This window comes from Colletes latitarsis, chromosome 4 (assembly GCF_051014445.1).
Source record: "Colletes latitarsis isolate SP2378_abdomen chromosome 4, iyColLati1, whole genome shotgun sequence".
Classification (NCBI taxonomy): Eukaryota; Metazoa; Arthropoda; class Insecta; order Hymenoptera; family Colletidae; genus Colletes; species Colletes latitarsis.
The window spans coordinates 24,562,712-24,586,146 of record NC_135137.1 but is presented as its reverse complement, the minus strand read 5'-3'; the positions used below and the strand labels follow the sequence as shown (position 1 = coordinate 24,586,146).

General features: G+C 59.1%; 4 pseudogenes; all 4 read right to left on the bottom strand.

Annotated features, from left to right (window-relative positions):
* Positions 1-425: 425 nt before the first annotated feature.
* LOC143341494 (U2 spliceosomal RNA) lies at positions 426-598 on the bottom strand (annotated as a pseudogene).
* A 6,380-nt stretch (positions 599-6,978) lies between these two features.
* Positions 6,979-7,159, bottom strand: LOC143341485 (U2 spliceosomal RNA; annotated as a pseudogene).
* A 5,931-nt stretch (positions 7,160-13,090) lies between these two features.
* LOC143341487 (U2 spliceosomal RNA) lies at positions 13,091-13,271 on the bottom strand (annotated as a pseudogene).
* Positions 13,272-19,150: 5,879 nt separating this feature from the next.
* Positions 19,151-19,331, bottom strand: LOC143341486 (U2 spliceosomal RNA; annotated as a pseudogene).
* Positions 19,332-23,435: the final 4,104 nt, after the last annotated feature.

Genomic DNA, 23,435 nt, shown 5'->3' with positions numbered 1-23,435 from the left:
TGAAGCACTGATATTATGTAATTCGAAACTGTTTATTGTGGTGTGATATATATGCTGGTAACAGAAGGACTCAGATTTCAAAAGTGTTAGTCGGTGGTGTCGGAGTAACTGCCCTTGTTTGGCAAGCGCAGGGATGCGCTCGCGTGGGGGTCGTGGAAAATTCCACTGCGAAAACTCCTTGACTATGCCCAAATATGGGCATAATGCCGTTTTATGGCCTTGCCTGGGTCAGCGCAGGACCCAGCGTTGTACCCTTCGATGAATCTTGTTGCGTTACGAAAATCGCGTGTTTTTGACTTGGGACGCAACAGTAGTAGAAATGAAAAACTTGAGAAATTTTGAAAAGTTGAAAAATTGGTGAATTGAAAAAGTAAATAAATAAATGAATAAATAAATAAATAAATAAATGAGATAGTTGTATATTAAGCTAATGAGCCAATCCTGGCGGCACTGCAATGCTAGGCTGACTCGCGACAGAGGTAGATCAGGCTTCTATTGATCCGTCAATTTCAAACAGTCAGATTAATATTCTGACTCTTCAATGGGGAGTATATTAAGCTGATAAGAACAGATAAAAGCAGTTTATTTCAATAAATGTTTCCACGGGGCTCTGCCCCGGGGATCAAGTACAGAGTATACATATATGTATATAAATCATATAGCATAACTAGTAAAATTTTAAAGGGCGCAGAGACAGTCCCCCTGCGGCCTTATCGTCGTAACATTTTCACATTTGATTTTCGCACTGGTCGTCCAGCTAATGTGTGTATAAGGTAGTCCATTTTAGTTCCTTCCTTGTCAGATCATCATGCGAATTTGACAATATATATATTAACGTGAATGCTAGATAAATAAATAAATAAATAATTAAATAAATAACAACAAAGTTAAAGAAGAGGGTAAATCATAATAACAACGGAGAACAAGAACAGAAACAGAAATATAAGAAAGTACAGCAATTCGACGGTGTATAGGGCCACAAAAAGAAAGAAAAAAGGGAAGTATAAGCAAGCAAAGAAATATTAATATAAAATATAAAATAGCATACAGTCGACTAGAATAAAGTAAAATGGGATCGAGTCGGGTATGGTGGACTGCGTGGAGTGCCATACATAGAGTGACTAGACTAAAATAAAGTATACTAAAATAGGACGAAATAAAGCGTAGCATATAAAAGTATATAATGTCGCTGGCCAGATGGGACGCCCACTACTCGTCCTCTCGAGCTCGGGGCAGTCCGCTGGTACTATTACTTCCGACCCCTCGTTCCCCACGGTCCTCTTGCAAGACAATCAATCTTCTCGACGCCACCGCGTTCTCGGGGGCCGTGATTGGAGCGGGGTACTGCCGGATCCCAGAGACGTGCTGCACGTATATGTCCCTGGACCAGGCTATGATCTCTGATACCATGAGCAGTCTCATGGTTCTCGCGTAGAACCGTGAGACGCGCAGCGTTTTAAGAAGGGACTCATTGTCCGGATGCCAGGTGCCCAGTGCCCCGACGATGAACGTGTCCACGTGGATGGTGTAACCACGCCGGCGGAGGGTACACGCTATGGGCACGTATTTGCGTAACTTCTTCGCCTTGGCTTCTTCGAAGGCCATCGAGGTATTCTCAATGGGCACGGTCACGTCGACCAGGTGAACGGTCCGTGACGGCTCATGCGTCACGACTATGTCAGGACGCAAGGCCGTCAGTTTGTCAGGGACACCCGGGATACGCCGTTCAATCCGGAGGTCGCCCGGAAGACGGGTCGCCCTCGCAACCACGCACCCGTTTGGTTGTCCAGGCGGCAGGGGAGGTGAACCCCTACGTGGCGCGTCCCCAGGTGGCGGATAGGGGTAGCCGCTGGGATGGGATGCGGGGATGGGGTCACCAACCTGAGGAGGCTGGTGATCGCATCCTCGCATGGCATCTCGGAGGTTGGAGCGAAAGCTCCCGCGGACCAAACACCGGTATGAATGCTTTGCGTGTTTGAATGTGTGTGTGAGTGGCCCGGGACATGGGATATTTGCCGCGGGTGTTACCTAAGGCTGTTGGTAGGCCCGTTGGCTGCGGATGAGTCCAGCGGCCAACGTGGCCACCCAGTCGGCGGCTTAGTCCTATGTCACGGGGCCGTGGGCGCTGGTGACCAGGCGCCTGCGGTTGAGTGGGAATGCGGTGGGAGGAGTGCCTCTCACCGGGAGGGGCCTGAAAAGGCACGACGCGGCGGGGGACTCTGTGATGTCTCACTAGAGCTCCCGGTCCCTCGCCTGGCGTCTGAGGATGGTCACCGTGGGGTTTTAGTCGGTAAGAGTCCATGAGGATTTCCCCACGTACAAAAAAAAAAAAAAAAAGGGGTCGCCCTCGCAAGCCTGCGGACCAGACCGTGGTGTCGGAGCTGGCGAGCCGCCGAATGAACGCTGCAATGTCCGAGCACGTGAGGAAGGCTCTCGAGCTTAAACCCGCACCGCCGACATCGTTTATCGCCCTCCCCCCATCGGATTGCTCCATTGAGTGGGAGGACATCAAAGCGCGTGCGATGAATAAAGCACCAGTCGGTGAAGCGAGTAAATGACCCCCCACGCATGAAGTGATTGCTCACCACATGGCGGGAGGTCACGCCGAAAACCTTCCCCTGGTCTGGTTTCCGGACCAGTGTCGTTCTGTAGTGCTCAGCCACTGCCACCCTCATCCGGCGGATTGTCTCTAACCGCACCCGTGACCAGAATGAGGCACATCCGTTGGTTGGCCACGCGAAGTCCCCGGTCAAACGACCCGACAGGTACTCCGCGAGGTCCCCCTCTGTCGCAGGCCGACGCAGCTTGTCCCGCGCCGCTGTATTAAGGGACGGCCTTGCTAGTGATGCAACGACCGGGTCCCGCGCGTTCAGAAGCCTGAACGCATGGACCACGGTCATCACATCAGCCAGGTCAGCCAGCGGGAGGAGTCCACATCCTCCCCACGAAGGGGGAATGTAAACTACCTCCGCGCTGGCCCGCTGTGGCAAATTGAGCTATCCCTTGACCGCACGCCTAACAGCCTTGTCTACCTCCGCCAATGCCGACTTCCTCACGCTGGCGCCCCGTAGCAGGAAATCCATCCGTGGAATTATAACCGATCTTAGGGTTTCCACCTTCTGCCACGGAGCTAGCAGGGAGCGGTCCACCGCTCCCAGGTCCCTCAGCACATCCCGGATCGTGGAGTAGGGCGTCTGGTCGATCCGAACCCCGGTGGGAATGCCCAGGTGCTCATAGGCGTCTCCGTCTCCGAGCGCTGGAACGGGTCCCTCGTTGAGGCCAAACTCGGTCCGGGCCACCGCGCCGCTTCCAAGGACGTGCAGCGTCGCGCACTTCCCCGGATTGAACGCGAGGCCCAGACTCCGCGCCGTGGCCTCTGCTGCAACCAGTAGCCCTCTCATGCCCTCGGGGGACGTCGCGATCAATGCGATATCATCCGCGTAAGCCAGGGCTGCTACCTTAAAGCCCGCCATCTCGTACCCGGCCCTCGACTCCGCGGCTTGATGAACCACGGGTTCGATTGCCAGGTTAAAGAGTATAGGACTCAAGGGGCAGCCCTGTCTTACTCCCGACTGCATGGGGATCCTATCAGTGAATCCTTCGGCAGTACGGACCCTCGTCGTGCAATCGGTGTATAGACACCGGACGAGGTTGACGATCGCGTGGGGGGCACCGGCACCGGCCAGTGCGTTTAAGATGGCGGCGTGGGGGACCGATCCAAAGGCATTGGAAAGGTCCAGCCACGCCACCACCAACTCCCTCCGCCGTCGCTTCGCGTCGGTAAGGGCCTCCCGCAGCACGAAGTTGTGCTCAAGGCACCCCTCATACGGCAGAAAGCCCTTTTGTGCCGGGGAGAGCCGTCGATTTTGGACGGCCCAGCGGGTAAGGCGGTCAGCCATCACGGCCGCGAAGAGCTTGGGGATTACGTCACCCATGGCGATAGGACGCCAGTTGCTGAGGTCATCCCTCTCACCTTTCTTGTAAATCAAGATGGTATTTGACTCCTTCCACAGGGAGGGAATCAACTCCATCCGACGGCACGCATTGTATGCCGCCGTCAGGACCTCGGCTCCCGGATCGGCCCCCCTCAGGTCGGCGTAGGTGATTCCATCCGGTCCGGGGGATGATTTTTTCATCCTCCGGAGGCGGTTGAACACCTCGGCCGACCCGAAGGGCCTCTCCAGTGCCTCATTGGTGCCTTCATCCGGCTGGTCGTGGTGGAGCGCCGGGAAGTGCTCCGAACGGTCCCGAGCCGCATATATAGAACTAAAGTGCCCTTGGACAATGTCCTTGGGCACTTGGCAGTGCGGAGATTGCTCGGCCAGCACCTCCTGCACTGCTCGCTTGCGGTTCGTTCGGAACAGACGCTGTATTCGCGTGGCTTCCCGGACGTGTTCCGTCCGTGTAGAAGGAGCCCCGGTCGCTCCGTTGCAACTGGCATCCCCTCGGGGACGCACCCCCAAACTCTCCGCCGCATCCGGCCTTCCTCCTCCCCCCCCCCCAGTGGCTCTTGCGGCACCCCCCCTTCCGCGAGCGGAACGCCTCGAACCAAAGAAGTCCGCCACAAGGGCGGCAAGGGCCTCTAAGCCCTCCGCTGTCTCCACCGCCTCCGCAGCCGCGACGATTCGCGCCCTTTCGGACGCTTCCTCGGCGCCGCGGCGTCGGCGGGGGGCAGCCATTGGCGTCCGCTCGCCCCGGGTGGGTCCGCGCCCTCTCCCTGGACGCTCCACGATTGCTTCGGGATTCCGCCCCGGCCCATGTCTGAGCCCCCCACACGCTCGCTGCGTCCGCTTACCTCCGGTCACCATCGGGTCACTCCGTGTGCACGTTCCTGGATCGACACCACTCCCTCTCCCCCTCGTCGCCGTCTGCCTCCGGTCCACGGCGGCGTTCCCTCTACTGACCGCAGGGGTTGCACCACTCGGGGCCGCGGTCCTTCTACAAACAGAGCCCCGGTTTGACCCGGGGGCATTAGTCGGACTGCCCCGGCTCGCGTCGGTTATATTACGATTTAACATCCCTTGCTGGTCGTCCGAAGTAAAATTGCTATTAAAATTTATAGGGCTCGTGGCCCTGTCACAGTACCTTTTTATACTGCTAAAATCTTTAGTCTTGTTGTTAAAATCAGTCTTATAATTGTTACCCTTATTACTAGTTGGGCCCTGGTCCGTATTTCGGCCCCGTTCCGCCTCCACGGAGGGACCGACCATTCCCGCGCTGCCGGGGGGCATTACTCCTTCCTCTGTTGCATCCTGCTCCCCCGGCACGGGGGTCTGCAGCCCAGCCCTCTTCCTTCCTCTTCTGGGGGCCGCCACTATCCAATCTTCATTCGGTGGCGACGACGACGGGGCCGCTGTCGTTGCCTCCTCTCCTGACGACGACTCCTCGATGGCCGGGAGTCTCTTCCTCCTCCCTCTTCTTGTCGTCCCCACCCCTGGGGATGTGGGGGCGGTGGTATTGCCCCCTTTCGTCCCCCTCCCGGGCGGGAGGGACACGGCCCGGGCGCTTCTTCCTCTCCTTGGGGTGGGGCATCCTAGCGCCGCCGGAGATGTCGTCGGCGGTGTCCTTCTCCCGGCCGCGACTGGTACCACCGCCTGGGGAGTGCCGCGAATCCTCCTGCCTCGTCGTGGTGTACCCGGGGTCTGCTGGGGGGGCTCGGTGGCGGCTCTCCTGGCTCGCGCCCTCGTCCTGGGCGCGAGTGCCGGCGGCGAGGTGGAATTGCCGCCGGCTGTCCCCCTCGGCGATGGAGTTGGACCCCGGGTAGGCGGTGGTGTCACGACCGGTGCGGGTATTGACCCCCGCACCACCGAGGTCGTCGTCGTGGTCGTCGTGATCGTCGTCGTCGTCGTCGTCGTGGCCGCCGTGGATGTTACGACCACCGGGGCAATCCTACCGGCCGACGACAGATTGCCGGAGTTGGTCTGGGTTAGTTGTCCGGCGGGGGGGGGGCGGCTGGGTGGTGGTGGTCCCCCCCACTGTCGTCGGTCCGGCCGGCGAGGGCGTCTTGGGCGTTGTCCTCTTCGTTTCCCTCGCCGTGGCTGTCGTCGTTACCCCGGTGGTGGCGGCCGGTGGCCCCCGGGTGACCTCCGCGAAGGTGGTGGTCGGAGTCACCCTTCTGCTGCACCCCCTCGGTGCAGCCGTTGCGGGCTCGGGCTGCGACCCGCTGCGTCTGGCGGCGACGGTAACAAAGTTCTTCAGTGTGGCGGTGGCGGGCTTCTTTCCCGCCACCGTCGCCGCCGTTGTCCTCCGCCCTGTCGTTGTCCTCGCCGTCGTCGTTGTGGGGGCGGAGGACTTTGACTTACCACGGGAGGTCGACGCCGCCACCGCTGGCACGTTTCTTCTCGCGCATGGCGGCTCGCCTCCTCGCGTGGTCGATCGATCCGTTTCGGCGGATCGCGGGGCCTCGCTTCTCGCGCCCTCGCGGAGGGAGCCCGTCCCCCCCGCGGGTCCGCTGGCCGGGGATGCAGATGCGTCGCCCGGGGCGGCCGATGGTGCACCAGCGGCAGGAGGATTCGGTGCACCATTCGCGTGGCTTGCAGCGTGATGCTGCTTCACCTTCTTCAGTGCATAAGCACTGTTGTCGGTGAAGCCGCAATCACCGCATACAAACCTACGCGTAATACCAGAATGGTGAAGTTTAAGGTGTTTACCTAAATCCTCGTGCCGCCGGTACACCGCCGCTCCTCTTTGCAGCGCCGTAGTCCCTCGATGGCAGTAGGGACAGTTGAAATGGTCCGGGAACGGGAACTTAACGATTACCTCGTTTCCTCGGGCGACGCATCCGGATCCTTCGGCCATGCCTAAAACTTAGAAAATAAAACGAAAAACAGAGAGAGAGCAAAAGGAAGAGTCAAAGTGTATATAGGAAGTCAGAATAAAAGTTTTAAAAGTTAAAAGTTAAAAGTTAAAAGTCAAAAGTCAAAAGTTAAAAGATTAATAAATAAATAAATAAAATACTTAAAATCTGATTTTTCGTGTAGTTATTGAGCCAATCCTGGCGGCACTGCAATGCCAGGCTGACTCGCGACAGAGGTGGAGCAAGCTCCAACTGCTCCGTCAATTTCCAAAAATCAGATTAATATTCTGACTCCCCGATGGGGAGTGTATCAGATATTAAGCTGATAAGAACAGATAAAAGCAGTTTTATTTCAATAAATGTTTCCCCGGGGCGAAGCCCCGGGGATCAGGTACAGAGTATACATATATATCGGTCATATGACAAAATTAATATAATTTTAAAGGGCGCAGGGACAGTCCCCCTGCGCCCTTATCGTCGTAGCACTTTCACATTAATTATCGCACTGGGCGTCCAACTGATGCGTGTATGTAGTAGTCCGTTATGGCTCCTTCCTTGTCAAGTCATCATGTGGATTTTGACCATAAGTATGTTAACATGAATAACAGGCAACTAAATAAATAAATAAATAAATAAATAAGTAAGTAATAAAATAAGTAACAACAAGGAAGAGGAGAGTAGATCATAATACCAGCAAATAGCAAGAACAGAAACAAGAATATAGAAAAGTACAGCAATTTGACGGTGTATAGGGCCGCAAAAAGAAAGAAAAGGAATATAAATGAGCAAAGAAATATAACTGTAGAACAAAATGGCATGCAGTGAACTAGAATGAGGTATAACGAGATCGAGTTTGGACTAGAATACGAGTGAGATAGAATTAAGTATATGCAGTATAGCACTTAAGAAAAATATATATAATACTGATGGCCAAAAGGAACGCCCACTACTCGTCTTCTCGAGCTCGGGGCAGTCCGCTGGTGCTATTGTTACCAGCCCCTCGACCCCCACGGTCCTCTTGCACGCTAATCCATCTTCTTGGCGCCACCGCGTTCTCGTCAGCTTCGGGCGCCGCGGTCGGAGCGGGGTACTGCCGGATCCCAGAGACGTGTTCCACGTAAATGTCCCTGGACCAGGCTATGGTCTCTGATACCATGAGCCGTCTCATGGTCCTCGCGTAGAACCGTGAGACGCGCAGCGTTTTCAGGAGGGACTCGTTGTCCGGGTGCCAGGCGCCCAGGGCCCCGACGATGAACGCGTCCACGTGGACGGTGTAGCCGCGCCGGCGGAGAGCACACGCTATAGGCGCGTATTTTTGCAGTTTCTCCGCCTTGGCGTCTTCGAAGGCCATGAAGGTGTTTTCAAATGGCACGGCCACATCGACCAGGTGGACGGTCCGTGACGGCTCGTGCGTCACGACTATGTCGGGACGCAAGGCCGCCAGTTCGTCGGGGACACCCGGGACACGTCGGTCAACCCGGAGGTCGCCCGGGAGACGGGTCGCCCTCGCAAGCCTGCGAACCAAGCCGTGGTGCCGGAGCTGGCGAGCCGCCGAGTGAACGCCGCAGTGCCCGAGCACGTGAGGAAGGCTCTCGAGCTTAAACCCGCATCGCCGACATCGTTTATCGCCCTCCCCCCAACGGATTGCTCCATTGAGTGGGAGGACATCAAGGCGCGCGCGATGGATAAAGCGCCAGTCGGCGAAGCGAGTAAATGACCCCCCACGCATGAAGTGATTGCTCACCGCATGGCGGGAGGTCACGCCGAAAACCTTCCCCTGGTCAGGTTTCCGGACCAGTGTCATCCTGTAGTGCTCAGCCACTGCCGCCCTCATCCGGCGGATTATCTCCGCCTTCGCTCCTGGTGACACCACGACCGGTTCGCCCCGCGAGGCGATCTCCACCGAGAGCTCGGCCCGACCATCGTCCCACTTCCACCGAAAACCGAAACGCGCCGCGGACCTGAGCGCGGCGGACCGCACCCGCGACCAGAATGAGGCACATCCGCTGGTTGGCCACGCGAAGTCCCCGGTCAAACGACCCGACAGGTACTCCGCGAGGTCCCCCTCTGTCGGAGGCCGACGCAGCTTGTCCCGCGCCGCTGTATCAAGGGATGCCCTTGCCAGTGATGCAACGACCGGGTCCCGTGCGTTCAGAAGCCTGAACGCATGGGCCACGGTCGTCACATCAGCCAGGTCAGCCAGTGGGAGGAGTCCGCATCCTCCCCACGAAGGGGGGATGTAAACCACCTCCGCACTGGCCCGCTGTGGCAAATTGAGCCATCCCTTGACCACGCGCCTGACAGCCTTGTCTACCTCCGCCAGTGCCGACTTCCTCACGCTGGCGCCCCGTAGCAGGAAATCCACCCGTGGAATTATAACCGATCTTAGGGTTTCCACCTTCTGCCACGGAGCTAGCAGGGAGCGGTCCACCGCTCCCAGGTCCCTCAGCACATCCCGGATCGTGGAGTAGGGCGTCTGGTCGATCCGAACCCCGGTGGGAATGCCCAGGTGCTCATAGGCGTCTCCGTCTCCGAGCGCTGGAACGGGTCCCTCGTTGAGGCCAAACTCGGTCCGGGCCACCGCGCCGCTTCCAAGGACGTGCAGCGTCGCGCACTTCCCCGGATTGAACGCGAGGCCCAGACTCCGCGCCGTGGCCTCTGCTGCAACCAGTAGCCCTCTCATGCCCTCGGGGGACGTCGCGATCAATGCGATATCATCCGCGTAAGCCAGGGCTGCTACCTTAAAGCCCGCCATCTCGTACCCGGCCCTCGACTCCGCGGCTTGACGAACCACGGGTTCGATTGCCAGGTTAAAGAGTATAGGACTCAAGGGGCAGCCCTGTCTTACTCCCGACTGCATGGGGATCCTATCAGTGAATCCTTCGGCAGTACGGACCCTCGTCGTGCAATCGGTGTATAGACACCGGACGAGGTTGACGATCGCGTGGGGGGCACCGGCACCGGCCAGTGCGTTTAAGATGGCGGCGTGGGGGACCGATCCAAAAGCATTGGAAAGGTCCAGCCACGCCACCACCAACTCCCTCCGCCGTCGCTTCGCGTCGGTAAGGGCCTCCCGCAGCACGAAGTTGTGCTCAAGGCACCCCTCATACGGCAGAAAGCCCTTTTGTGCCGGGGAGAGCCGTCGATTTTGGACGGCCCAGCGGGTAAGGCGGTCAGCCATCACGGCCGCGAAGAGCTTGGGGATTACGTCACCCATGGCGATGGGACGCCAGTTGCTGAGGTCATCCCTCTCACCTTTCTTGTAAATCAAGATGGTATTAGACTCCTTCCACAGGGAGGGAATCAACTCCATCCGACGGCACGCATTGTATGCCGCCGTCAGGACCTCGGCTCCCGGATCGGCCCCCCTCAGGTCGGCGTAGGTGATTCCATCCGGTCCGGGGGATGATTTTTTCATCCTCCGGAGGCGGTTGAACACCTCGGCCGACCCGAAGGGCCTCTCCAGTGCCTCATTGGTGCCTTCATCCGGCTGGTCGTGGTGGAGCGCCGGGAAGTGCTCCGAACGGTCCCGAGCCGCATATATAGAACTAAAGTGCCCTTGGACAATGTCCTTGGGCACTTGGCAGTGCGGAGATTGCTCGGCCAGCACCTCCTGCACTGCTCGCTTGCGGTTCGTTCGGAACAGACGCTGTATTCGCGTGGCTTCCCGGACGTGTTCCGTCCGTGTAGAAGGAGCCCCGGTCGCTCCGTTGCAACTGGCATCCCCTCGGGGACGCACCCCCAAACTCTCCGCCGCATCCGGCCTTCCTCCTCCCCCCCCAGTGGCTCTTGCGGCACCCCCCCTTCCGCGAGCGGAACGCCTCGAACCAAAGAAGTCCGCCACAAGGGCGGCAAGGGCCTCTAAGCCCTCCGCTGTCTCCACCGCCTCCGCAGCCGCGACGATTCGCGCCCTTTCGGACGCTTATTCGGCGCCGCCGCGTCGGCGGGGGGCAGCCATTGGCGTCCGCTCGCCCCGGGTGGGTCCGCGCCCTCTCCCTGGACGCTCCACGATTGCTTCGGGATTCCGCCCCGGCCCATGTCTGAGCCCCCCACACGCTCGCTGCGTCCGCTTACCTCCGGTCACCATCGGGTCACTCCGTGTGCACGTTCCTGGGTCGACACCACTCCCTCTCCCCCTCGTCGCCGTCTGCCTCCGGTCCACGGCGGCGTTCCCTCTACTGACCGCAGGGGTTGCACCACTCGGGGCCGCGGTCCTTCTACAAACAGAGCCCCGGTTTGACCCGGGGGCATTAGTCGGACTGCCCCGGCTCGCGTCGATTGCGTTAAAATTTAAATCCCATCGCTGGTCGTCTTGGTTAGGATTGTCATAACTGCTGTTAAAATTAATGGGGCTCGTGGCCCTATCACAGTACCTTTTAATCCTGCTAAAATCTTTAGTCCTGCTACTAAAATCAACATTATTATTATTATTATTACCATTAATACTACTAATATTAGGTGGGCCCTGGTCCGTATTTCGGCCCCGTTCCGCCTCCACGGAGGGACCGACCATTTCTGCGCTGCCGGGGGGCGTTATTCTTCTCTCCGTGGCTCCCTGGCCCCCCGGCTCGGGGGTCTGCAGCCCAGCCCTCCTCCTTCCTCTTCTGGGGGCCGCCACTGTCCAATCTACCCTCGGCGACGACGACGACGGAGCCGCTGTCGCTTCCGCATCTTCGTCCACTCCTGACGACGACTCCTCGATGGCCGGGAGTCTCCTCCTTCTCCCTCTTCTTGTCGTCCCCACCCCTGGGGATGTGGGGGCGGTGGTGTTGCCCCCTTTCGTCCCCCTCCCGGGCGGGAGGGACACGGCCCGGGCACTTCTTCCTCTCCTTGGGGTGGGGCATCCTAGCGCCGCCGGAGAAGTCGTCGGCGGCGTCCTCCTCTCGGCCGCGACTGGTTCCACCGCCTGGGGGGTGCCGCGGATCCTCCTACTGCGCCGAAATGTACCCGGGGTCTGCTGGGGGGGCTCGGTGGCGGCTCTCCTGGCTCGCGCCCTCGTCCTGGCCGCGAGTGCCGGCGGCGAGGTGGAATTGCCGCCGGCTGTCCCCCTCGGTGATGGAGTTGGGCCCCGGGTGGGCGGTGGTGTCACGACCGGTGCGGGTATTGACCCCCGCACCACCGAGGTCGTCGTCGTGGTCGTCGTGATCGTCGTCGTCGTCGTCGTCGTGGCCGCCGTGGATGTTACGACCACCGGGGCAATCCTACCGGCCGACGACAGATTGCCGGAGTTGGTCTGGGTTAGTTGTCCGGCGGGGGGGGGCGGCTGGGTGGTGGTGGTCCCCCCCACTGTCATCGGTCCGGCCGGCGAGGGCGTCTTGGGCGTTGTCCTCTTCGTTTCCCTCGCCGTGGCTGTCGTCGTTACCCCGGTGGTGGCGGCCGGTGGCCCCCGGGTGACCTCCGCGAAGGTGGTGGTCGGAGTCACCCTTCTGCTGCACCCCCTCGGTGCAGCCGTTGCGGGCTCGGGCTGCGACCCGCTGCGTCTGGCGGCGACGGTAACAAAGTTCTTCAGTGTGGCGGTGGCGGGCTTCTTTCCCGCCACCGTCGCCGCCGTTGTCCTCCGCCCTGTCGTTGTCCTCGCCGTCGTCGTTGTGGGGGCGGAGGACTTTGACTTACCGCGGGAGGTCGACGCCGCCACCGCTGGCACGTTTCTTCTCGCGCATGGCGGCTCGCCTCCTCGCGTGGTCGATCGATCCGTTTCGGCGGATCGCGGGGCCTCGCTTCTCGCGCCCTCGCGGAGGGAGCCCGTCCCCCCCGCGGGTCCGCTGGCCGGGGATGCAGATGCGTCACCCGGGGCGGCCGATGGTGCACCAGCGGCAGGAGGATTCGGTGCACCATTCGCGTGGCTTGCAGCGTGATGCTGCTTCACCTTCTTCAGTGCATAAGCACTGTTGTCGGTGAAGCCGCAATCACCGCATACAAACCTACGCGTAATACCCGAATGGTGAAGTTTAAGGTGTTTACCTAAATCCTCGTGCCGCTGGTACACCGCCGCTCCCCTTCGCAGCGCCGTAGTCCCTCGATGGCAGTAGGGACAGATAAATTGGTCGGGGAACGGGAACTTAACGATTACCTCGTTTCCTCGGGCGACGCATCCGGATCCTTCGGCCATGCCTAAAACTTAGAAAATAAAACGAAAAACAGAGAGAGAGCAAAAGTAAGAGTCAAAGTGTATATAGAAGTCAGAATAAAAGTTAAAAGTTAAAAGTTAAAAGTTAAAAGTTAAAAGTTGAAAGTCAAAAGTTAAAAGATCAATAAATAAATAAATAAAATACTTAAAATCTGATTTTCGTGTAGTTATTGTGAGCCAATCCTGGCGGCACTGCAATGCCAGGCTGACTCGCGACAGAGGTGGAGCAAGCTCCAACTGCTCCGTCAATTTCCAAAAATCAGATTAATATTCTGACTCCCCGATGGGGAGTGTATCAGATATTAAGCTGATAAGAACAGATAAAAGCAGTTTTATTTCAATAAATGTTTCCCCGGGGCGAAGCCCCGGGGATCAGGTACAGAGTATACATATGTTTTTACAGGTTTCATGGCTAATTATTATAATTTCAAAGTGCGCAGGGACAGTCCCCCTGCGCCCTTGTCGTCATAGTACTTTCACATTTAATATCGCACTGGGCGTCCATATGATATGTGTGTAGGGTAATCCACTTTAGTTTCCTCCTTATCAGATCCTCATACGAATTTTAACGTTGTATAAGTTGACGTGACTAGATAGCTAAAAGAAATAAATAAATATAGATAACAGTAACATAAACAAAATATAACGGAGTATAACAATTCGACGGTGTATAGGGCCGCAAAAAGAAAGAAAGAAAGGAGGTATAAACAGACGAGGAGTTGTTATATAACATAAAGCAAAGTAAAATAAAGTAAAATAGCATACAGTAATCTAGGATTAGGTATTATATGGTCAAGTCGAGTGCCATGTATAGGGTGGCTTGACTAGAATATAAATAGCAACACAAGAAAGAAGAGTATCGCCTCTAGAAGTGCATGCTGCAGATTGCCGGCTAGGACGCCCACTACTCGTCCTCTTGAGCTCGGGGCAGTCCGCTGGTGCTATTATTTCCGGCCCCTCGTCCCCCACGGTCCTCTTGCTCGCTAGTCAATCCTCTTGACGCCACCGCGTTCTCGTCAGCTTCGGGCGCCGCGGTCGGAGCGGGGTACTGCCGGATCCCAGAGACGTGTTCCACGTAAATGTCCCTGGACCAGGCTATGGTCTCTGATACCATGAGCCGTCTCATGGTCCTCGCGTAGAACCGTGAGACGCGCAGCGTTTTCAGGAGGGACTCGTTGTCCGGGTGCCAGGCGCCCAGGGCCCCGACGATGAACGCGCCCACGTGGACGGTGTAGCCGCGCCGGCGGAGAGCACACGCTATAGGCGCGTATTTTCGCAGTTTCTCCGCCTTGGCATCTTCGAAGGCCATGAAGGTGTTTTCAAATGGCACGGCCACATCGACCAGGTGGACGGTCCGTGACGGCTCGTGCGTCACGACTATGTCGGGACGCAAGGCCGCCAGTTCGTCGGGGACACCCGGGACACGTCGGTCAACCCGGAGGTCGCCCGGAAGACGGGTCGCCCTCGCAAGCCTGCGAACCAAGCCGTGGTGTCGGAGCTGGCGAGCCGCCGAGTGAACGCCGCAGTGCCCGAGCACGTGAGGAAGGCTCTCGAGCTTAAACCCGCATCGCCGACATCGTTTATCGCCCTCCCCCCAACGGATTGCTCCATTGAGTGGGAGGACATCAAGGCGCGCGCGATGGATAAAGCGCCAGTCGGCGAAGCGAGTAAATGACCCCCCACGCATGAAGTGATTGCTCACCGCATGGCGGGAGGTCACGCCGAAAACCTTCCCCTGGTCAGGTTTCCGGACCAGTGTCATTCTGTAGTGCTCAGCCACTGCCGCCCTCATCCGGCGGATTATCTCCGCCTTCGCCCCTGGTGACACCACGACCGGTTCGCCCCGCGAGGCGATCTCCACCGAGAGCTCGGCCCGACCATCGTCCCACTTCCACCGAAAACCGAAACGCGCCGCAGACCTGAGCGCGGCGGACCGCACCCGCGACCAGAATGAGGCACATCCGCTGGTTGGCCACGCGAAGTCCCCGGTCAAACGACCTGACAGGTACTCCGCGAGGTCCCCCTCTGTCGGAGGCCGACGCAGCTTGTCCCGCGCCGCTGTATCAAGGGATGCCCTTGCCAGTGATGCAACGACCGGGTCCCGTGCGTTCAGAAGCCTGAACGCATGGGCCACGGTCGTCACATCAGCCAGTTCAGCCAGCGGGAGGAGTCCGCATCCTCCCCATGAAGGGGGGATGTAAACTACCTCCGCACTGGCCCGCTGTGGCAAATTGAGCCATCCCTTGACCACGCGCCTAACAGCCTTGTCTACCTCCGCCAGTGCCGACTTCCTCACGCTGGCGCCCCGTAGCAGGAAATCCACCCGTGGAATTATAACCGATCTTAAGGTTTCCACCTTCTGCCACGGAGCTAGCAGGGAGCGATCCACCGCCCCCAGGTCCCTCAGCACATCCCGGATCGTGGAGTAGGGCGTCTGGTCGATCCGAACCCCGGTGGGAATGCCCAGGTGCTCATAGGCGTCTCCGTCTCCGAGCGCTGGAACGAGTCCCTCGTTGAGGCCAAACTCGGTCCGGGCCACCGCGCCGCTTCCAAGGACGTGTAGCGTCGCGCACTTCCCCGGATTGAACGCGAGGCCCAGACTCCGCGCCGTGGCCTCTGCTGCTCCCAGTAGCCCTCTCATGCCCTCGGGGGACGTCGCGATCAATGCGATATCATCCGCGTAAGCTAGGGCTGCTACCTTAAAGCCCGCCATCTCATACCCGGCCCTCGACTCCGCGGCTTGTCGAACCACGGGTTCGATTGCCAGGTTAAAGAGTATAGGGCTCAAGGGGCAGCCCTGTCTTACTCCCGACTGCATGGGGATCCTATCAGTGAATCCTTCGGCCGTACGGACCCTCGTCGTGCAATCGGTGTATAGACACCGGACGAGGTTGACGATCGCGTGGGGGGCACCGGCACCGGCCAGCGCGTTTAGGATGGCGGCGTGGGGGACCGAACCAAAAGCATTGGAAAGGTCCAGCCACGCAACCACCAACTCCCTCCGCCGTCGCTTTGCGTCGATAAGGGCCTCCCGCAGCACGAAGTTGTGCTCAAGGCACCCCTCGTACGGCAGAAAGCCCTTTTGTGCCGGGGAGAGCCGTCGATTTTGGACGGCCCAGCGGGTAAGGCGGTCGGCCATCACGGCCGCGAAGAGCTTGGGGATTACGTCACCCATGGCGATGGGACGCCAGTTGCTGAGGTCATCCCTCTCACCTTTCTTGTAAATCAAGATGGTATTTGACTCCTTCCACAGGGAGGGAATCAACTCCACCCGACGGCACGCATTGTATGCCGCCGTCAGGACCTCGGCTCCCGGATCGGCCCCCCTCAGGTCAGCGTAGGTGATTCCATCCGGTCCGGGGGATGATTTTTTCATCCTCCGGAGGCGGTTGAACACCTCGGCCGACCCGAAGGGCCTCTCCAGTGCCTCATTGGTTCCTTCATCCGGCTGGTCGTGGTGGAGCGCCGGGAAGTGTTCCGAACGGTCCCGAGCCGCATATATAGAACTAAAGTGCCCTTGGACAATGTCCTTGGGCACTTGGCAGTGCGGAGATTGCTCGGCTAGCACCTCCTGCACTGCCCGCTTGCGGTTCGTTCGGAACAGACGCTGTATTCGCGTGGCTTCCCGGACGTGTTCCGTCCGTGTGGAAGGAGCCCCGGTCGCTCCGTTGCAACTGGCATCCCCCCGGGGACGCACCCTCAAACTCTCCGCCGCATCCGGCCTTCCTCCTCCCCCCCCAGTGGCCCTTGCGGCACCCCCCCTTCCACGAGCGGAACGCCTCGAACCAAAGAAATCCGCCACAAGGGCGGCAAGGGCCTCTAAGCCCTCCGCTGTCCCCACCGCCTCCGCAGCCGCGACGATTCGCGCCCTTTCGGACGCTTCCTCGGCGCCGCCGCGTCGGCGGGGGGCAGCCATTGGCGTCCGCTCGCTCCGGGTGGGTCCGCGCCCTCTCCCTGGACGCTCCACGATTGCATCGGGATTCCGCTCCGGCCCATGTCTGAGCCCCCCACACGTCCGCTGCGTCCGCTTACCTCCGGTCACCGTCGGGTCACTCCATGCGCACGTTCCTGGGTCGACACCACTCCCTCTCCCCCTCGTCGCCGTCTGCCTTCGGTCCGCGGCGGCGTTTCCTCTACTGACCGCAGGGGTTGCACCACTCGGGGCCGCGGTCCTTCTACAAACAGAGCCCCGGTTTGACCCGGGGGCATTAGTCGGACTGCCCCGGCTCGCGTCGATTGTAACGTAATTTCGCATCCCTTGCTGGTCGTCCCGGATAAAATTGCCATTCGAGATAAAATTAAAATTGATGGGGCTCGTGGCCCTGTCACAGTACCTTTTCTTACTGCTCTTATCATTAGTCCTGCTGTTAAAATTGATATTGCTACCCTTACTACTATTTGGGCCCTGGTCCGTATTTCGGCCCCGTTCCGCCTCCACGGAGGGACCGACCATTTCTGCGCCGCCGGGGGGCGTTATTCTTCTCTCCGTGGCTCCCTGACCCCCCGGCACGGGGGTCTGCAGCCCAGCCCTCCTCCATCCTCTTCTGGGGGCCGCCACTGTCCAATCTACCCTCGGCGACGACGACGACGAAGCCGCTGTCGCTTCCACCTCTTCGTCCTCTCCTGACGACGACTCCTCGATGGCCGGGAGTCTCCTCCTTCTCCCTCTTCTTGTCGTCCCCACCCCTGGGGATGTGGGGGCGGTGGTGTTGCCCCCTTTCGTCCCCCTCCCGGGCGGGAGGGACACGGCCCGGGCGCTTCTTCCTCTCCTTGGGGTGGGGCATCCTAGTGCCGCCGGAGATGTCGTCGGCGGCGTCCTTCTCCCGGCCGCGACTGGTACCACCGCCTGGGGGGTGCCGCGGATCCTCCTACTGCGCCGTAATGCACCCGGGGTCTGCTGGGGGGGCTCGGTGGCGGCTCTCCTGGCTCGCGCCCTCGTCCTGGGCGCGAGTGCCGGCGGCGAGGTGGAATTGCCGCCGGCTGTCCCCCTCGGCGATGGAGTTGGGCCCCGGGTGGGCGGTGGTGTCACGACCGGTGCGGGTATTGACCCCCGCACCACCGAGGTCGTCGTTGTGGTCGTCGTAATCGTCGTCGTCGTCGTCGTCGTGGCCGCCGTGGATGTTACGACCACCGGGGCAATCCTACCGGCCGACGACAGATTGCCGGAGTTGGTCTGGGTTAGTTGTCCGGCGGGGGGGGGCGGCTGGGTGGTGGTGGTCCCCCCCACTGTCGTCGGTCCGGCCGGCGAGGGCGTCTTGGGCGTTGTCCTCTTCGTCTCCCTCGCCGTGGCTGTCGTCGTTACCCCGGTGGTGGCGGCCGGTGGCCCCCGGGTGACCTCCGCGAAGGTGGTGGTCGGAGTCACCCTTCTGCTGCACCCCCTCGGTGCAGCCGTTGCGGGCTCGGGCTGCGACCCGCTGCGTCTGGCGGCGACGGTAACAAAGTTCTTCAGTGTGGCGGTGGCGGGCTTCTTTCCCGCCACCGTCGCCGCCGTTGTCCTCCGCCCTGTCGTTGTCCTCGCCGTCGTCGTTGTGGGGGCGGAGGACTTTGACTTACCGCGGGAGGTCGACGCCGCCACCGCTGGCACGTTTCTTCTCGCGCATGGCGGCTCGCCTCCTCGCGTGGTCGATCGATCCGTTTCGGCGGATCGCGGGGCCTCGCTTCTCGCGCCCTCGCGGAGGGAGCCCGTCCCCCCCGCGGGTCCGCTGGCCGGGGATGCAGATGCGTCACCCGGGGCGGCCGATGGTGCACCAGCGGCAGGAGGATTCGGTGCACCATTCGCGTGGCTTGCAGCGTGATGCTGCTTCACCTTCTTCAGTGCATAAGCACTGTTGTCGGTGAAGCCGCAATCACCGCATACAAACCTACGCGTAATACCCGAATGGTGAAGTTTAAGGTGTTTACCTAAATCCTCGTGCCGCTGGTACACCGCCGCTCCCCTTCGCAGCGCCGTAGTCCCTCGATGGCAGTAGGGACAGATAAATTGGTCGGGGAACGGGAACTTAACGATTACCTCGTTTCCTCGGGCGACGCATCCGGATCCTTCGGCCATGCCTAAAACTTAGAAAATAAAACGAAAAACAGAGAGAGAGCAAAAGTAAGAGTCAAAGTGTATATAGAAGTCAGAATAAAAGTTAAAAGTTAAAAGTTAAAAGTTAAAAGTTGAAAGTCAAAAGTTAAAAGATCAATAAATAAATAAATAAAATACTTAAAATCTGATTTTCGTGTAGTTATTGTGAGCCAATCCTGGCGGCACTGCAATGCCAGGCTGACTCGCGACAGAGGTGGAGCAAGCTCCAACTGCTCCGTCAATTTCCAAAAATCAGATTAATATTCTGACTCCCCGATGGGGAGTGTATCAGATATTAAGCTGATAAGAACAGATAAAAGCAGTTTTATTTCAATAAATGTTTCCCCGGGGCGAAGCCCCGGGGATCAGGTACAGAGTATACATGTATATAGCATTATATGACATAATTATTATAATTTTAAAGGGCGCAGAGACAGTCCCCCTGCGCCCTTATCGTCGTAACACTTTCGCGTTTAATTTTCGCACTGGGCGTCCAACTGGTATGTGCAAGTGGTAGTCCATTTTGGCTCCTTCCTTGTCAGGTCATCATATGGATTTTAACCGTATATATTCACATAAATAACAGATAAATAAATAAATAAATAAATAAATAAGTAACAACAAGGAACAGAAATAACAATATAAAAGAGTACAGCAATTTGACGGTGTATAGGGCCGCAAAAGGAACGAAAAGAAGTATCAGTGAGCAGAACAAAGAAAAAAAAAGAGAAAAGAAAGAAGTATAAATATAGAATGAAATAGCATAAAATGGACTAGAATAAGGAATAACGAGATCGAATCCGGACTAGCATCCCGGTAGGATAAAGTTAGGTCAGAACGGTAAAAGAAAAATAAAAGAGCGTAGTATATAAAACACTTTGTGCTGCTAGTGGCCAGATGGAACGCCCACTACTCGTCTTCTCGAGCTCGGGGCAGTCCGCTGGTGCTATTATTTCCGGCCCCTTGACCCCCACGGTCCTCTTGCACGCTAGTCAATCTTCTTGACGCCACCGCGTTCTCGTCAGCTTCGGGCGCCGCGGTCGGAGCGGGGTACTGCCGGATCCCAGAGACGTGTTCCACGTAAATGTCCCTGGACCAGGCTATGGTCTCTGATACCATGAGCCGTCTCATGGTCCTCGCGTAGAACCGTGAGACGCGCAGCGTTTTCAGGAGGGACTCGTTGTCCGGGTGCCAGGCGCCCAGGGCCCCGACGATGAACGCGTCCACATGGACGGTGTAGCCGCGCCGGCGGAGAGCACACGCTATAGGCGCGTATTTTCGCAATTTCTCCGCCTTGGCGTCTTCGAAGGCCATGAAGGTGTTTTCGAATGGCACGGCCACATCGACCAGGTGGACGGTCCGTGACGGCTCGTGCGTCACGACTATGTCGGGACGCAAGGCCGCCAGTTCGTCGGGGACACCCGGGACACGTCGGTCAACCCGGAGGTCGCCCGGAAGACGGGTCGCCCTCGCGAGCCTGCGGACCAAGCCGTGGTGCCGGAGCTGGCGAGCCGCCGAGTGAACGCCGCAGTGCCCGAGCACGTGAGGAAGGCTCTCGAGCTTAAACCCGCATCGCCGACATCGTTTATCGCCCTCCCCCCAACGGATTGCTCCATTGAGTGGGAGGACACCAAGGCGCGCGCGATGGATAAAGCGCCAGTCGGCGAAGCGAGTAAATGACCCCCCACGCATGAAGTGATTACTCACCGCATGGCGGGAGGTCACGCCGAAAACCTTCCCCTGGTCAGGTTTCCGGACCAGTGTCATTTTGTAGTGCTCAGCCACTGCCGCCCTCATCCGGCGGATTATCTCCGCCTTCGCTCCTGGTGACACCACGACCGGTTCGCCCCGCGAGGCGATCTCCACCGAGAGCTCGGCCCGACCATCGTCCCACTTCCACCGAAAACCGAAGCGCGCCGCCGACCTGAGCGCGGCGGACCGCACCCGCGACCAGAATGAGGCACATCCGCTGGTTGGCCACGCGAAGTCCCCGGTCAAACGACCCGACAGGTACTCCGCGAGGTCCCCCTCTGTCGGAGGCCGACGCAGCTTGTCCCGCGCCGCTGTATCAAGGGATGCCCTTGCCAGTGATGCAACGACCGGGTCCCGTGCGTTCAGAAGCCTGAACGCATGGGCCACGGTCGTCACATCAGCCAGGTCAGCCAGGGGGAGGAGTCCGCATCCTCCCCACGACGGGGGGATGTAAACTACCTCCGCACTGGCCCGCTGTGGCAAATTGAGCCATCCCTTGACCACGCGCCTGACAGCCTTGTCTACCTCCGCCAGTGCCGACTTCCTCACGCTGGCGCCCCGTAGCAGGAAATCCACCCGTGGAATTATAACCGATCTTAGGGTTTCCACCTTCTGCCACGGAGCTAGCAGGGAGCGGTCCACCGCTCCCAGGTCCCTCAGCACATCCCGGATCGTGGAGTAGGGCGTCTGGTCGATCCGAACCCCGGTGGGAATGCCCAGGTGCTCATAGGCGTCTCCGTCTCCGAGCGCTGGAACGGGTCCCTCGTTGAGGCCAAACTCGGTCCGGGCCACCGCGCCGCTTCCAAGGACGTGCAGCGTCGCGCACTTCCCCGGATTGAACGCGAGGCCCAGACTCCGCGCCGTGGCCTCTGCTGCAACCAGTAGCCCTCTCATGCCCTCGGGGGACGTCGCGATCAATGCGATATCATCCGCGTAAGCCAGGGCTGCTACCTTAAAGCCCGCCATCTCGTACCCGGCCCTCGACTCCGCGGCTTGACGAACCACGGGTTCGATTGCCAGGTTAAAGAGTATAGGACTCAAGGGGCAGCCCTGTCTTACTCCCGACTGCATGGGGATCCTATCAGTGAATCCTTCGGCAGTACGGACCCTCGTCGTGCAATCGGTGTATAGACACCGGACGAGGTTGACGATCGCGTGGGGGGCACCGGCACCGGCCAGTGCGTTTAAGATGGCGGCGTGGGGGACCGATCCAAAAGCATTGGAAAGGTCCAGCCACGCCACCACCAACTCCCTCCGCCGTCGCTTCGCGTCGGTAAGGGCCTCCCGCAGCACGAAGTTGTGCTCAAGGCACCCCTCATACGGCAGAAAGCCCTTTTGTGCCGGGGAGAGCCGTCGATTTTGGACGGCCCAGCGGGTAAGGCGGTCAGCCATCACGGCCGCGAAGAGCTTGGGGATTACGTCACCCATGGCGATGGGACGCCAGTTGCTGAGGTCATCCCTCTCACCTTTCTTGTAAATCAAGATGGTATTTGACTCCTTCCACAGGGAGGGAATCAACTCCATCCGACGGCACGCATTGTATGCCGCCGTCAGGACCTCGGCTCCCGGATCGGCCCCCCTCAGGTCGGCGTAGGTGATTCCATCCGGTCCGGGGGATGATTTTTTCATCCTCCGGAGGCGGTTGAACACCTCGGCCGACCCGAAGGGCCTCTCCAGTGCCTCATTGGTGCCTTCATCCGGCTGGTCGTGGTGGAGCGCCGGGAAGTGCTCCGAACGGTCCCGAGCCGCATATATAGAACTAAAGTGCCCTTGGACAATGTCCTTGGGCACTTGGCAGTGCGGAGATTGCTCGGCCAGCACCTCCTGCACTGCTCGCTTGCGGTTCGTTCGGAACAGACGCTGTATTCGCGTGGCTTCCCGGACGTGTTCCGTCCGTGTAGAAGGAGCCCCGGTCGCTCCGTTGCAACTGGCATCCCCTCGGGGACGCACCCCCAAACTCTCCGCCGCATCCGGCCTTCCTCCTCCCCCCCCAGTGGCTCTTGCGGCACCCCCCCTTCCGCGAGCGGAACGCCTCGAACCAAAGAAGTCCGCCACAAGGGCGGCAAGGGCCTCTAAGCCCTCCGCTGTCTCCACCGCCTCCGCAGCCGCGACGATTCGCGCCCTTTCGGACGCTTCCTCGGCGCCGCCGCGTCGGCGGGGGGCAGCCATTGGCGTCCGCTCGCCCCGGGTGGGTCCGCGCCCTCTCCCTGGACGCTCCACGATTGCTTCGGGATTCCGCCCCGGCCCATGTCTGAGCCCCCCACACGCTCGCTGCGTCCGCTTACCTCCGGTCACCATCGGGTCACTCCGTGTGCACGTTCCTGGATCGACACCACTCCCTCTCCCCCTCGTCGCCGTCCGCCTCCGGTCCACGGCGGCGTTCCCTCTACTGACCGCAGGGGTTGCACCACTCGGGGCCGCGGTCCTTCTACAAACAGAGCCCCGGTTTGACCCGGGGGCATTAGTCGGACTGCCCCGGCTCGCGTCGATTGCGTTAAAATTTAAATCCCATCGCTGGTCGTCTTGGTTAGGATTGTCATAGCTGCTGTTAAAATTAATGGGGCTCGTGGCCCTATCACAGTACCTTTTAATCCTGCTAAAATCTTTAGTCCTGCTACTAAAATCAACATTATTATTATTGTCATTACTATTAATATTACTAATATTAGATGGGCCCTGGTCCGTATTTCGGC